General features: G+C 42.5%; 1 protein-coding gene across 1 annotated transcript in view; it reads right to left on the bottom strand.

Moving 5' to 3' along the window:
• The window catches only part of LOC116420190 (ARL14 effector protein-like), an 81,574-nt gene that overhangs the window by 10,134 nt on the left and 58,485 nt on the right, over positions 1-12,955 (bottom strand). The window lies entirely within an intron of this gene.

Raw genomic sequence — 12,955 nt, 5'->3', positions numbered from 1 at the left:
GCTGGGGAGGCAAACCTGGATGGGAACGAGGCTCTGCGCTGCTCCTTCTGCCATGGGGCTGAGGCACCGGCCTCTTGCCAGTTATATAACTCGTCCACCTGTGTCTCCATGAATCACCTAAACTCTGAGCCCTAAACCCTTTCACCCAGCATCAATTATTGATGAGACAATTCAATTAAATAATGATCAAATCATTAAACTGCCCTGAGGCCTTACAAACCCCCCTCCCATCCTCTTGGTCAAGGGCAAAGAAAGGCCTCCGGGCCTCAAGGAGCGGACCTCCTCCAAATCCCAGGAAACAACCGTGGCCACCCCAGATTCGGGCTCTGTCCTCCCAGTCCACCCCGGACCCTCCGCCCGGATGGCCAAGGGAAAAAATGAGGCCTACCTAAAGGCCCTAGGCCCCTCCTGGAACCCGGGAAAAAGGAGGAGGAGGGGAAGGAAGGGGGTGGACAGAGGGGAAGAGAGGAGAGAGGGAAACTCATGGGCTGGGGGGGAAGGACCCAGACCCCGGGTGCCTCCCCCGGCAGAGGGGTGGTGGCCTGGGAAGGCCCACATGGAGTTAGGAAAGCTGCCTCCCTTTACAGAACAGCAAACTGAGGCTGGGTGAGGGAAGGGCTGGGCCTTCTCTCAGGCCCCCAGGCCCAAACCCAGGGCTGGGACCCGGGAAGGGGGGAGGAGGCCAGGGGTTCCTTTAACCTGCTTCGGTCAAGCCCTAGAAGGGCCCAATTTCACCCCATGGAGCCCCTGCTATGCCTGGACTGTCCAATACAAACCGCTGGCAGCCTGGCCCACCTCCTGCTGTGGGGAGACCCGGGGCCCAGACGCCTTGCACAGTGCCTGTCGGCCCTACCCTCCGGGGTCCCTGGCTCGGCCCCTTGCCCCTTCCAAGGATTATTTATTGACCTTTTTGCCAAATTCATATCATTACAGACAACATTTTCTGGAAGCCCCCAATCCTGTTGGCCAAAGGGGTGTTGGTAAGTCTGGCCAGGCCTCGGAGGCCCAGGGGCCCTCCCTCAGACCCCTTAAACCTCCATGGGGGGCTACATCCCAGATCCCTTCTGGCTGGTCCCCATCCGTCCTGGGCCTGGATGGATGGGAGGGAAAAGAACTCCAGTGGCAGGGCCCTCAAGCCCTCCTTGGTATCCCTCAGGGAAGAAAGGAAGGGCCTCTCCCCGGGGATAAAGGGATGGGGCAGGGAAGGGGGCTGGCTAAGGCGGCCCCACAGGGAGGGCAGCCCAAGAGGCCCGTGCTGCTCTGCCCCAGCAGGATTAAGACCTAGCCCCCCCAAGGGACCCCGGGCCATCTACCCTTTTCAGGGGCTGGGGCCCGGTGAGGGGGGAAGGAACTCTCTCCACTGATGAATCTTGGGAAGCCAGTGGGAAGGACTGGCCCTCATTCACACTGATGGAAAACTCAGAAACCAAATTTGAACTCAGATCCTTGGACTCCATAGAAGAGTGCAGGAGGTTCTCTGGGGTTTCTGTCCAGCCTGCTTTCCAGTTTCCCATACCCTGAGAAATTCACTGGGTGCACCTGCTACATGAAGCCCCTGCTATGTGACTGACACTGTCCTAGGCACAAAGTTACAAACACAGGGAAACGTGTCTCTGTGCCCCACCTCCTGCTGTGCAGATACCAGGAGTTTCCACCCAAGTCTGAGTACCTGTCCTATCTGACTAGAGTGGAGGGTGTTGCTTTGGGAACTTCTTCCCATCCAGTTACCTGGAGCTAGCAAGGAGAAAGCTGATAATAACTCAAATCAGATTTCCTTGTCCCTTTTCTGCCAGAAATTTGTCGAATGCTTTCGGGTCAGGCCATTTTTGTGTGTTGTCTCTGTGTGCATCTTTGTCTTTAAGGGAGGGGATTGGACTGAATCAGACAATCCCTTCCAGACTTAAGCTCTGTGATTCCAAACTCACTTGGACTTCTCGGCTTTGCCACCGCATCCTCCAAGTGCTAGCATCTCTCTTGCGTCTACACCTTGAGTCCTTGGCGAGCCGTCTGACCTACAGATCCCTGCACCTTGCCATTTGCCTCGTTGGGGGTTTTTGTCATGAGCCAAACGGCCTTCATTTTCAGAGGACCAAAGTCATTACATGGGGATGTCTTGGACTTCCACGTGAACTGGATTTCAATGAGACAGAGTCGCACAAAGTCGTCAGCCTCACTCCCTCTTCCACGGTCATCAGAGTCCGGCAGGCAGGCCGGCAGGCAAGACAGACGTTGAGAAGAATGGGGACAGCCTGGGATGTGGTAGATGATCTTGGTGTCTTCAAAGTCCCACCAGGCTCTAGACACTCCATGGCACCTGCTTCAACCAAGCTCGTAGCTGTTGGAACAAATTGCTCTCATCTGACCATTCCAGCAGGGAAAGCTTCACGTACTCGGGGTGTCCACACCCCTAAATCACCGATGAACGCTTTGCAGGGCTGCTCATTTCCCTTTCGTGTCTACCTCAACTCTCACCAGTTGCTCCAAGAAGCTGTAACATGTGAAGTGACCACACTCCAGGAAACCATTTCAGCAGATGAGATGAATCAGCTTGAGGGCAACCAACAGGTAGCTGCTCTGTGGCATGCTGTTAAATATATAACAACCAACCCCACTCCCTGGAGTCAGAAGACCCTGAGTTCGAATCCAGCCTGAGACACCTAACATTTACAAGTTGTGTGACTATGGACTAGTCACTCAACCCCAGTTGCTTTGCCATAAATAAATCAACATATATCTCTCCTTCCCCCAAAACAGGCATATGACACATTTTGAAGTTGAATTTGCACATCGACTTTTCCCCCCATCATTTTCTTAAGTCTAGACAGTCACCAAAACAGTCAAGCTTTGATTTGTAGCATTTGCCAATTTCCAAGATAGAAGGACTCACACTGAAAATTTAACAACCGTCTCTCCCAAGCTTGTCCAGTCTGGCCCTAGCATATTCCCCCACTCTGCACCCTTAGGATTTCTGGGTGTTTCCTTTGGCCCTGAAGCTGAACTTTTTGGAGAATTTGGAGGATTGTCTCTCCCAATTTTAATGTGATCTTCTTGGGAGCAGGGACTGTCTTGGTTTTTCTTTCTGAATCCCCAGCTCTCAGCATAGGTCTTCACATGTAATAAGTGCTTAATACATTTTTTCATTCATTAATAGTTATGTCTTTTTTCTACATTTTGATCAGAGCAATGGTAATCCATAGGCAAGTATCACAACCCTAGATTGACTTGATCAAAGTTCAGTTTTGGAGACTCCTCCCTCATCACTCTCTTTGGTTTATGTCCCCACCAAGAGTTTCCTCTGAAACGCCACCACTTGGCTCATATGTGGACCTCTGTGTTTCTTTTTCCCCTGTGGCTCTTAAGGTTAACGAGGTTTGAAAACGAGATTGTTGTATTTCACATGGCAAGAACAAGCACCAAAAACTCAACAGTCCATAAGTAGCCACAACTGCATTCCTTCCCTCTCTGATGAATCTCTAGCATTTTCCTGTGACCTATGTGGTCCCCTAGTCTGCACACCAACTCTCCTCTCTTCTGCCTCTCAGTTCCCAAGTCTGCTGCTCTCCTCGATTGAAATCTAGCCATGGGAGCAGTGTGCCAACCTGCTCGGGACCTAATTCTGTGACTGGAATAGATGAGTAGGGAAATAAGTGCCCTACTGGCATAAAGCTGTTGAGAGCCTAGGAACATAAGGCCATCAATCAATTTCCATCCTCCTGCTGTGTTTCTTTGTTTCTGGACACTTTTTCTTTCTTATCTCTCCTATGTAAGAGCCCCGATATTATTAACCAGCCTGTTTACTTCGGCGAGATCCCTGTCTAGATGTTCCTGTAGAGTGAAAATCAAAAGTACTATGAATTAATTCTTAATCTGAATTCAGCCATATGTATTTGCTCATAGAGACACACCTTATGCGTGAACATTTGGTTCAATATTTCTCAAAGTACAGATTTCCTAAAATTATATCTATTTGAAACGCCCTAAGCAATGTTTCCTACCCCCTTTAGCTAGGACCCCACCCCTCTCTTCCCCTGCACTGCAAAACTTTTTCCAAAGGCTGTCTACCCTCAAAGTTTCCGTTGCTCACCACTCACTCTCTTTTGGGTTCTGATCCCAAAGTTCTACTGAAACTGTTCTCTCTAAGGTCACTGATGACCTCCTAATTATCCAATCAAATGGCCTCCTGTCAGTCCTAATTCTTCTTGAATCCTCTTTAGTACTTGATATTCCCAATCATCCCCTCTGTCCTTAGCTGCATAGATGTCACAGCCTCCTGGTGGCCTTTCTACTCATCTAAATGAGACTCACTTGTTTCTTTTGCATAACTGGTCTCCCTCTTCCAGACCAATTAAGATGTTCCCTCTCAAGGGGCAGAGCCGAGATGCTAGAGTAGTGGGAAGCAATGCAGAGAACTCTCCCCCACTGACTTTTCCGAACAGATCTAGAAAATATACCAGCCCGAATCCCGATGGGGAAAGTCAGAAAAATTCACAGTTGGTCAGTTGTACAACCCAGCATATCTATGGAGGTGAAAGGGAAGTTGACAGACACTGTAGATGGGTCAGGCTAGGAGTGTACTGCACAAGGCCCAATCCAATGCCCAAAGAGGAGAGATCACAGACTCGTACCAGAGTACTGAGACAGGAACAGGTGTGAACTGACAGCTTTGTTGCTCACTCCTCAGTCCCAGGGCAGAATGAAAAAGGGACCTTCATACAGGGAGGCCCTGGGCAATGTGCTGAGGAAAAAGGAAGTCCAAAATGCAGGAGAAACTGCATCAGCAGCAGTGTGACTCAGTAGGCTCAGACCCTAGACCCCACAAAGCAGGGCCTCATTTTCAGAATGTAGTCCAGGCTACAGAAGAATTACCAGGGTAGGAATGCTGGAATTTAAAAAAAAAAAAAGAAAACCTACAATTTTGCCACTTTGAACCAAGTTTTCTCTAGCTGGCTGATAAGAGCAGAGTATGATAACATTTCTCAGACCCAAATCCAGGTCAAGAACAGGCAGAACTCAGATGGCAGGGGTGGGGGGAAGTGGAGGTGCAGTAATCCAACTTTGCCCTGAGTCAAATTACTATGGCAGCACTGAAAGCTTACAGATTCCCAGCCCCATCCTGAAATCCTATAATAATATATATTAATATTATTAATATGTCAATATTAATAATATTTAATATTAATATAATAATATAACATTCAGTTCCCCGAGAAAGCAGTGACAGGTCCAGTCCAGATCCTCCCTGCAGAAGTATGGCAAAGCCTAAATCTAACATCAAGTCTAAAATCAGGAAGCAGAGAGGAAGAATAAGGAAACAAAAGAACCTCACCACAGTGAGCCATTGTGGCAGAGAAGCTCAAGACACAAATCCTAGAGAAGAGAATGACTCCAAAAGATCTACTGGCAAAGCCTCAGAAAGAAAACACAGGTTGGCCACAAACTCAACTAGAATTCCTGAGGAAAAAAGAAGCAAGAGTTGTTGAATTTTTTTAAGAATTAAAATTTTTTTTAATAAACCTGGGAAGATTTACATGAGCTGATGCTGAGTGAAGTGAACAGAACCAGCAGAACATTGTACACAATAATAACAATATTGTATGATGATCAATTATGATCCACTTAGCTCTTCTCTGCAATACAATGATCCTAGACAAGTCCAAAAGACTCATCATGGAAAATGCTGTCCACATCTGGAGAAAGAATTATGGAGTCTGAATGCAGATGGAAGCATACTAATTTCACTATATTTTTCTAGTTTTTTTCTTTTGTTCTGTTTCTTCTTTCATAACATGACTAATATAGCTATATATTTTACATGATTGCACCTATATAATCCATATCAAATTGCTACTGTCTTAGGGAAGAAGAAGGGAAGGAAGGGAGGAAAATCCGCGATTCAAAATCTTATAAAATGAATGTTAAAACGTATTTAACATTAGAAAATAAAACAAAAATTTTAAAATAAATTTAATGAGATCTCTGGAGGAAAAAAAAAGTAAAAAAGCAGTGAGAGCTATGGAAGAAAGATTTGGAAAGGGAAATATCTTGGCATGAGGTATAAAGTCTTGTTCAAGCAACAAACTCTCTGAAAATTAGAACAGAGTGAATAGAAGCCAGTGACTCCATGAAGCAACAAGAAATATTAAAACCAAATTAAACTGCTGAAAATAGAGAAGAAAATGCAAGGTTTCTCCCAGCAAAAACAACCGACTGGAAAATAGACTGAAAAGAAAAAAATTAAGAATTATTGGACTATCTGAACATTAGGACCATCCCCCCAAAAGAGCCTAGACATCATATGTCAGGAAATCTTAAAGTGCCAAGATCTCTTAGAATCAGAGGGCAAAATGGAAATGTGAAGAATCCACCAGTCACCTCATGATAGAAATCCCCAAATGAAAATCTCCTGGAAATATCCAAAATTCAGAGCTTCCAGGTCAAAGACAAGATATTCAAAAACCAAGGAGCCACAGTCAGGATCACACATGATTTATCCACCATCACCAAAAAAGAGTAAAAAATTGAAAGTATTTTATTTCATAAGGGAAAGGATATGGGCTTATCCAATAAAGATGAGTATAATGCTGCAGGGGGAAATATGGATGTTCACTTTAATGAAATAGAGGGGTTCCAAGTATTCCTGATGGGAAGGCAAGAGCTGCAGAAAAGCTTTGTAGTTCAAACATAGGAGTGAGAGATGTGAAAAGGTCAACAAGAATGAACAACGATAAAGGACTAAGCCAGGACAAATGGCTTATATTATAAAATGGGGATATGATACATATATCTTCTGTGAACTTTAGCAACATCAAGGGTCATAGAGGGAGTCCAGTTTGACAAGATCTGAAAGTACTTCTCTCATGCCTTGATCTTAAGGAGAAATGAGAAGAAGAATACATTGTTTAGGGGAGGCTGGAAAGGAAGGTCAGGGAAAATTATCTCACGTAATGAAAGTGCACAAGTTCATATAAATCTTTGCAAAAAAGGAAAAAGAGGTAAGGGAGAATGGCTAACACTTTAGCCTCATTCTCATCTTAATTGATCAAAAGAAGGAAGAACATACACAAAGTTATATTAGGAGGAAAAAGGGAGAAAGGGGGAGGGAAAATTAAAGCCTAAGTAAAACAAACTCTAAATATTTAAAGCTCTTTTTGAGGTGGCAAAAATGGGAATCTGAGGGATGCCCAGAAATTGGGGAATGGATGAACAAGACATGGCATTTCAATATTAGGGCATACTTTGGGGCTGAACTCTTATTGACATAATGACTAAGCAGGATTCCAGAGGACTAATGATAAAATATGCTAACTATCTCCTGATAAAGAGGTGAAGGAGTCAGGGTGCAAAAGTAGACAAATCATTCAATGTGGAAAATTGTTTGTAATTGGCTACACATGTTTCAAATAGGTTTTGCTTTTCTTGTGTTCTCAGCTGGGGGAGGAAGTTGGGATGGATGAGAAGATGAGTCTCGGCTACTTAATTAGTTTTTAAAAAATGCTTCCTCTTGCCTTCCCCTATGCACATTCTTTCCACTGATAATCTTCTTCACTGTCATAGTTCCAAAGAGCCCCTCTACAATTATGACCACCAGATCGATATCACCATTGCTGATCTCTCTTCTGAGCTGCAGCCCCATATAGCCTTTTAGGGCTTTAAGCCATAGTCTTTTCTTAAAATTGTATTTTATTTGATACTACTATATACTGGTATATAATTACATATAGCTTTCTTTTTTTTTTTTGCTGAGGCAATTGGGGTTAAGTGACTTGCTAGGAAGTGTCTGAGGCCAGAGTTGAACTCAGGTCCTCCTGACTTCAGGGCTTGTACTCTATCCACTGTGCCACCTAGTTGCCTCTTTAACTTTCCTTTTTGCAAAATTTGGAGTTCCCAATTTTTTTCTCCCTCTCTCCCTTACCTTCCCCACGTTAGTGAGCAATCTGGTATAGATTATATGTGTATATGCATTTTTAACATATTTCCACATGAGTCATATTGAGAAAGAAAAATCAGAACAAAAGGCAAAAAACTACAAGAAAGGGGGGAAAAGGTGAAAATAGTGTGCTTTAATCCACATTCACTCTCCCCAGTTCTCTCTCTGGATGCCAACCCCATTTTCTATTCAAAGTTTATTGGAATTGCCTTGGAGCACTGAATTGCTGAGAAGAGCTAAGTCCATCATAGTCGGTCATCACATAATCTTGCCATTGCTGTGTATAATGTTTTCCTGGTTGTGCTCGCTTCACTCAGGATCAGTTCATATAGGTCTTTCAAGATTTTTCTGAAGTCAGCTTGTTCATCATTTCTTATAGAACAATAATATTCCATTACAGAATGTGCCCTAATTCCCAAAATGATGGGCGTCCCCTTGCCTCTGCAAAAAGGGCTGCCACAAACATTTTTGTGCAGGTGGGTCCTTTGCCTCTTTTATGATCTCTTTGGGATACAGACCCAGTAGTGATCAGTTCACAACTCCACCAACAATGTATTAGTTGTTCCTCTATTTGTTCCCCCTTTATTTGCCAGGAAACAATGGGACCAGTAGCCAAGGTCTTAATCTTTTATGTGAAACTTCAAGCCAGCTTTTACACTCTCCTCTTTCATTCTCATCAAGAGGCTTCTTAATTTTTCTTTACTTTGTCATTAGAGACAGAATAGTCTGCATATCTGAGATTGTTGATATTTTTCTCAGCAACCTTAATTCTAGCTTTTAATGTTCATCCTGGCAGTTCCCTTGATGTCCTCTGAATATAAGTTAAATAAATAAGGTGACATTATAAAGCTTTGTCATATTTTTCCAATTCTTTTTCCAATCTTAGATCAATCAGTTGTTCCATGTTTGGTTTTACCTGTTTCTTCTTGACCTACATAAAGGATCCTCAGGAGACAAGATGGCCCGGTACTCCCAGCTCTTTGATTTCTTGACATATTTTGTTGGTATCCACATAAGCAAAGGCTTTAGGGTAGTCAAGGAAGCAGTAGATGTTTTTCTGAAGCTCCTTTGCTTTCTCTGCAATCCAGCGAATGTTGGCCATTTAGTTTCTAGTTTCTCTGCCTCTTCTGAACCCATCCTGCTGTTCTGGTAATTCTCGGTTCACATGTTATGTACAACCTTGCTGACATATGAAATGAGCACAATTGTTTGGTAATTTGAACATTTTTAGCATTTCCCTTCTTTAGGATAAGGATGTAAACTGATTTATTCCAATCCAATGCCCACAATGGAGTTTTCCAAATTTGCTGGTATACTGAGAGTAGCACTTTGCATCATCTTTTAACATTTTAAATTCCTCACCAATAATTCCATCACCCCCACTAGCCTATTGTTAGCAGTGCTTCTTCTTAAGACCCACTTGATTTCATTCTCCAGAATGTCTAGATCTAGGTAAATAAGCACACCATCATGGTCATTTGGTCATTTTGGAGATTATACCCCAGTACTGCTTTTCTCACCCTTTTATTGACTATGAGGGCTACTCCATTTCTACTATCTACTAAGAAGGTTACTTCTATTCTTCTTCATAAGAGTATAGGTAATGATCACCTGAATTAAACTCACCCATTCCTGTTTATTGAAATTAGACAATTAAGAGATAACTGGTCACTGAGCAGTTTCAGTTAAATGATGAGGTCAGAAGTCAGTTTGCAGGTTTAGAAGAGAGTTTTAAGTGAAGAAGTGGAAGCACCAGGATTAGATAGGTATTTCAAGGCGTTTAGATGAAGAGAGTCCTACTGTGATAGCTAACAAAGGAATTAGAATCAAATGGGAGAGAGATGAATGAGTTTGTAGGCAGCAAGAAGAGAACCAATAGATAAGGAGAAAGTAAAGATTATAGAAAGAATAATGGGGACAGTCTGTTGGATGAGATGGCAAAGGTGACCGTAGCAGGTTGGCCTTGACAAGCAGAGGGGCCACTTCATCATCGGAGACTGTAAAGAGGAAAGAGTGAGGTATTGTGACTGAGGGGTGTGAGGTGAGAAGGGGAGAAGGAGCTCTCCACGAAGAGTTGCAGTGAGGCAACGTGGGCAAGGATACTCCATGGGAGGCTTAACGAGAGAAGAGAAGGTTTCAAACAGCAAATATAGCAAATGGCCTAGATCAAAACTTCTTAAACTATGGGTGGAGACCCCATATGAGGTTGTCTAACTGAATGTGGGGGTGGCAAAATGATGATTTATCATCAGTAAATGTTTGATTTGTATACCCACTTTACATACCTCTATACCTGGGGTCACGTAAAAATTTCTTAGGTAAAAAGGAGTCGTGAGTGGAACAAATTTAAGAAGTCCTGGACCAGCAATCGATTAGGGATAAATAGAAGGACTGTCTTGTTTCAGTAAGAGACCAGTGGAGACAGGAAAAGATAATGATGAATGTTGGAGAAGATGTGGGAAAACTGGGACACTAATCCATTGTTGGTGGAGTTGTGAACTGATCCAACCATTCTGGAGAACAATTTGGAGGTATGCCCAAAGGGCTATCAAACTGTGCATACCCTTTGATCCAGCAGTGTCTTTATTGGCTCTGTATTCATTCCAAAGGGGTCATAAAGGAGGAAAAAGGACCCATATGTGCAAAAATGTTGGTGGCAGCCCTTTTTTGAAAGCTTTTTATTTTCAAAATATGTGCATGGATAATTTTTCAACATCGACCCTTGCATAGCCTTGTGATCCAAATTTTCCCTTCCATCTCCTCACTCCCTCCCCTAGATGGCAAGCAATCCAATACATCTTATACACGTTAAAATATATGTTAAATCCAATATATGTAAACATATTGATACAATTATCTTATTGCATAAGAAAAACCAGATCAAAAAGGAAAGAGAATGAATAAGAAAACAAAATGCAAGCAAACAATAATAAAAAGAGTGAGAATGTTATGTTGTGATCCACACGCAGTTCCCACAGTCTTCTCTCTGGGTGCAGATGGCTCTCTTCATCACAAGATTATTGGAACTGGCATCAGTCATCTCATTGTTGAAAAGAGTCATGTCCATTAGAATTGATTGTCTTATAATATTGTGGTTGCAATTGCTGTGTGCAATGATCTGCTTCTGATCATTTCACTCAGCATCAGTTCCTGTAAGTCTCTCCAGGCCTCTCTAAAATCATCCTCCTGATTGTTTCTTATAGAACAATAATATTCCATAACATTCACATACCATAATTTATTCAGCTGTTCTCCAGCTGATGGGCATCCACTCAGTTTCCAGCTTCTGGCCACTACCAAGAAGGCTGCCACAAATATTCTTTGTGTCAGTCATTTTGAAAAAAAAAAACTTTCCAGAAATTAATAGTAAGGGCTCGCAGTTATAGTCTCTTATTACGTTCCAGTCATTGATCCAAGCATTATTCACAATTTAGTAATCATAGCTACCATTTTATAGCACCTACTATGGGCCACTCGCCACGTGAAAAACACTATAATAGTAATAACAATATTTACATGTTGCCAAATATGTACCTGTCACAGTTCTAAGCTAAACATTTTTTCCCATGTGGGTCCCTTTCCCTCCTTTAAGATCTCTTTGGGATCAAAGCCCAGTAGAAACCCTGCTGGGTCAGAGGTTATGCACAGTTTGATAACTTTTTGAGCATAGTTTCAAATTGCTCTCCAGAATGGCTGCATCCGTTCACAGTTCCACCAACAATGTATTAGTGTGGTGGCAGTCTTCTTTGTAGTGGCAAGGAACTGGAAGCTGAATTGATGCCCATCAGATGGAGAACAGCTGAATAAATTATGGTATATGAATGTTATGGAATATTATTGTTCTGTAAGAAATGACCAGCAGGAGGATTTCAGAGAGACCTGGGGAGACTTACATGAACTGATGCTGAGTGACGTGAGCAGGACCAGAAGATCATTGTACAAGGCAACAAGAAGATTATACAAAAATCAATTCTGAAGGACATGACTCTTTCCAACAATGAGATGATTGAAGCCAGTTTCAATGACCTTGTGATGAAGAGAGTCATCTATACCCAGAGAGAGAACTGTGGGAACTTAATGTGGATCACAACATATCATTCTCACTCTTTTTGATGTGGTTTGCTTGCATTTTGTTTTGTTTCTCATTTTTTCCTTTTTCATCTGATTTTTCTTGTACAGCATGATATTTGTGGAAATATGGATAAAAGAATTACACATGTTTAACATATAGTGGATTCCTGGCCATCTAGGAAGGGAGTGGGGAAAAGGGGAAAAATTTGGAACACAGAGTTTTGCAAGGGTCATTATTGAAAAATTATCCATGTATATGGATAATTGAAAATAAAAAGCTTTAATAATAATAAAAATAATTACACAAGTCTGAAAAAAGATGCCAATCAAGATTAAATAATATTAATTTATAGCAAAGCCAAACAGCATAATGTCATGGAAACATCTGGTTCCACCCAACAGTGCAAAAATAGGAGAAAAGGAAGAGAATAGTGAAAGCAATACAGGTCTTTTATTTAGTAAGGTGGGATCGTCAATAGTACAACATGATGAGTGGCATCCTCAGGTCCTCCTGACATTAAGAAAAAGGCCAAGGAAGCATGAGGGTTGTCCACTGGTAATCCCTCATTTTTATCAGGTGACCAACCCATCTTCTCTTTTGACCATAAATCTCTTCAAAAATTTCCTTCACTTTTGTTCCTCTTCATTGTTTATTCTTTGTTATATGCAGTAGAGCCTACTCCTGCTCACCAGGGGTCTCTTCATCAGTTACTGAGGGATGTTCCTTTTTCATTCTTTCCACATTATAGTTTTGACTTGTAATTATACAACACCAGTAGAATACTGGTGTTAAAACGAAGAGGGTTGGTTTCTGGGAAAAGCCAGGGTCATTAAAAATTGGCAAGCAACCAAAGGCCCTTACCTGCCTCCTACTTCATTTTGAGCCTATCTCTTTGTCCATTGACAAGATCTCTACAAGATCTAGATATAAATACTGATGAGTGATCTGTATGGGAT

Source organism: Sarcophilus harrisii, chromosome X (genome assembly GCF_902635505.1).
Source record: "Sarcophilus harrisii chromosome X, mSarHar1.11, whole genome shotgun sequence".
Lineage (NCBI taxonomy): Eukaryota > Metazoa > Chordata > Mammalia > Dasyuromorphia > Dasyuridae > Sarcophilus > Sarcophilus harrisii.
This window is presented reverse-complemented; position numbering and strand designations above follow the sequence as displayed.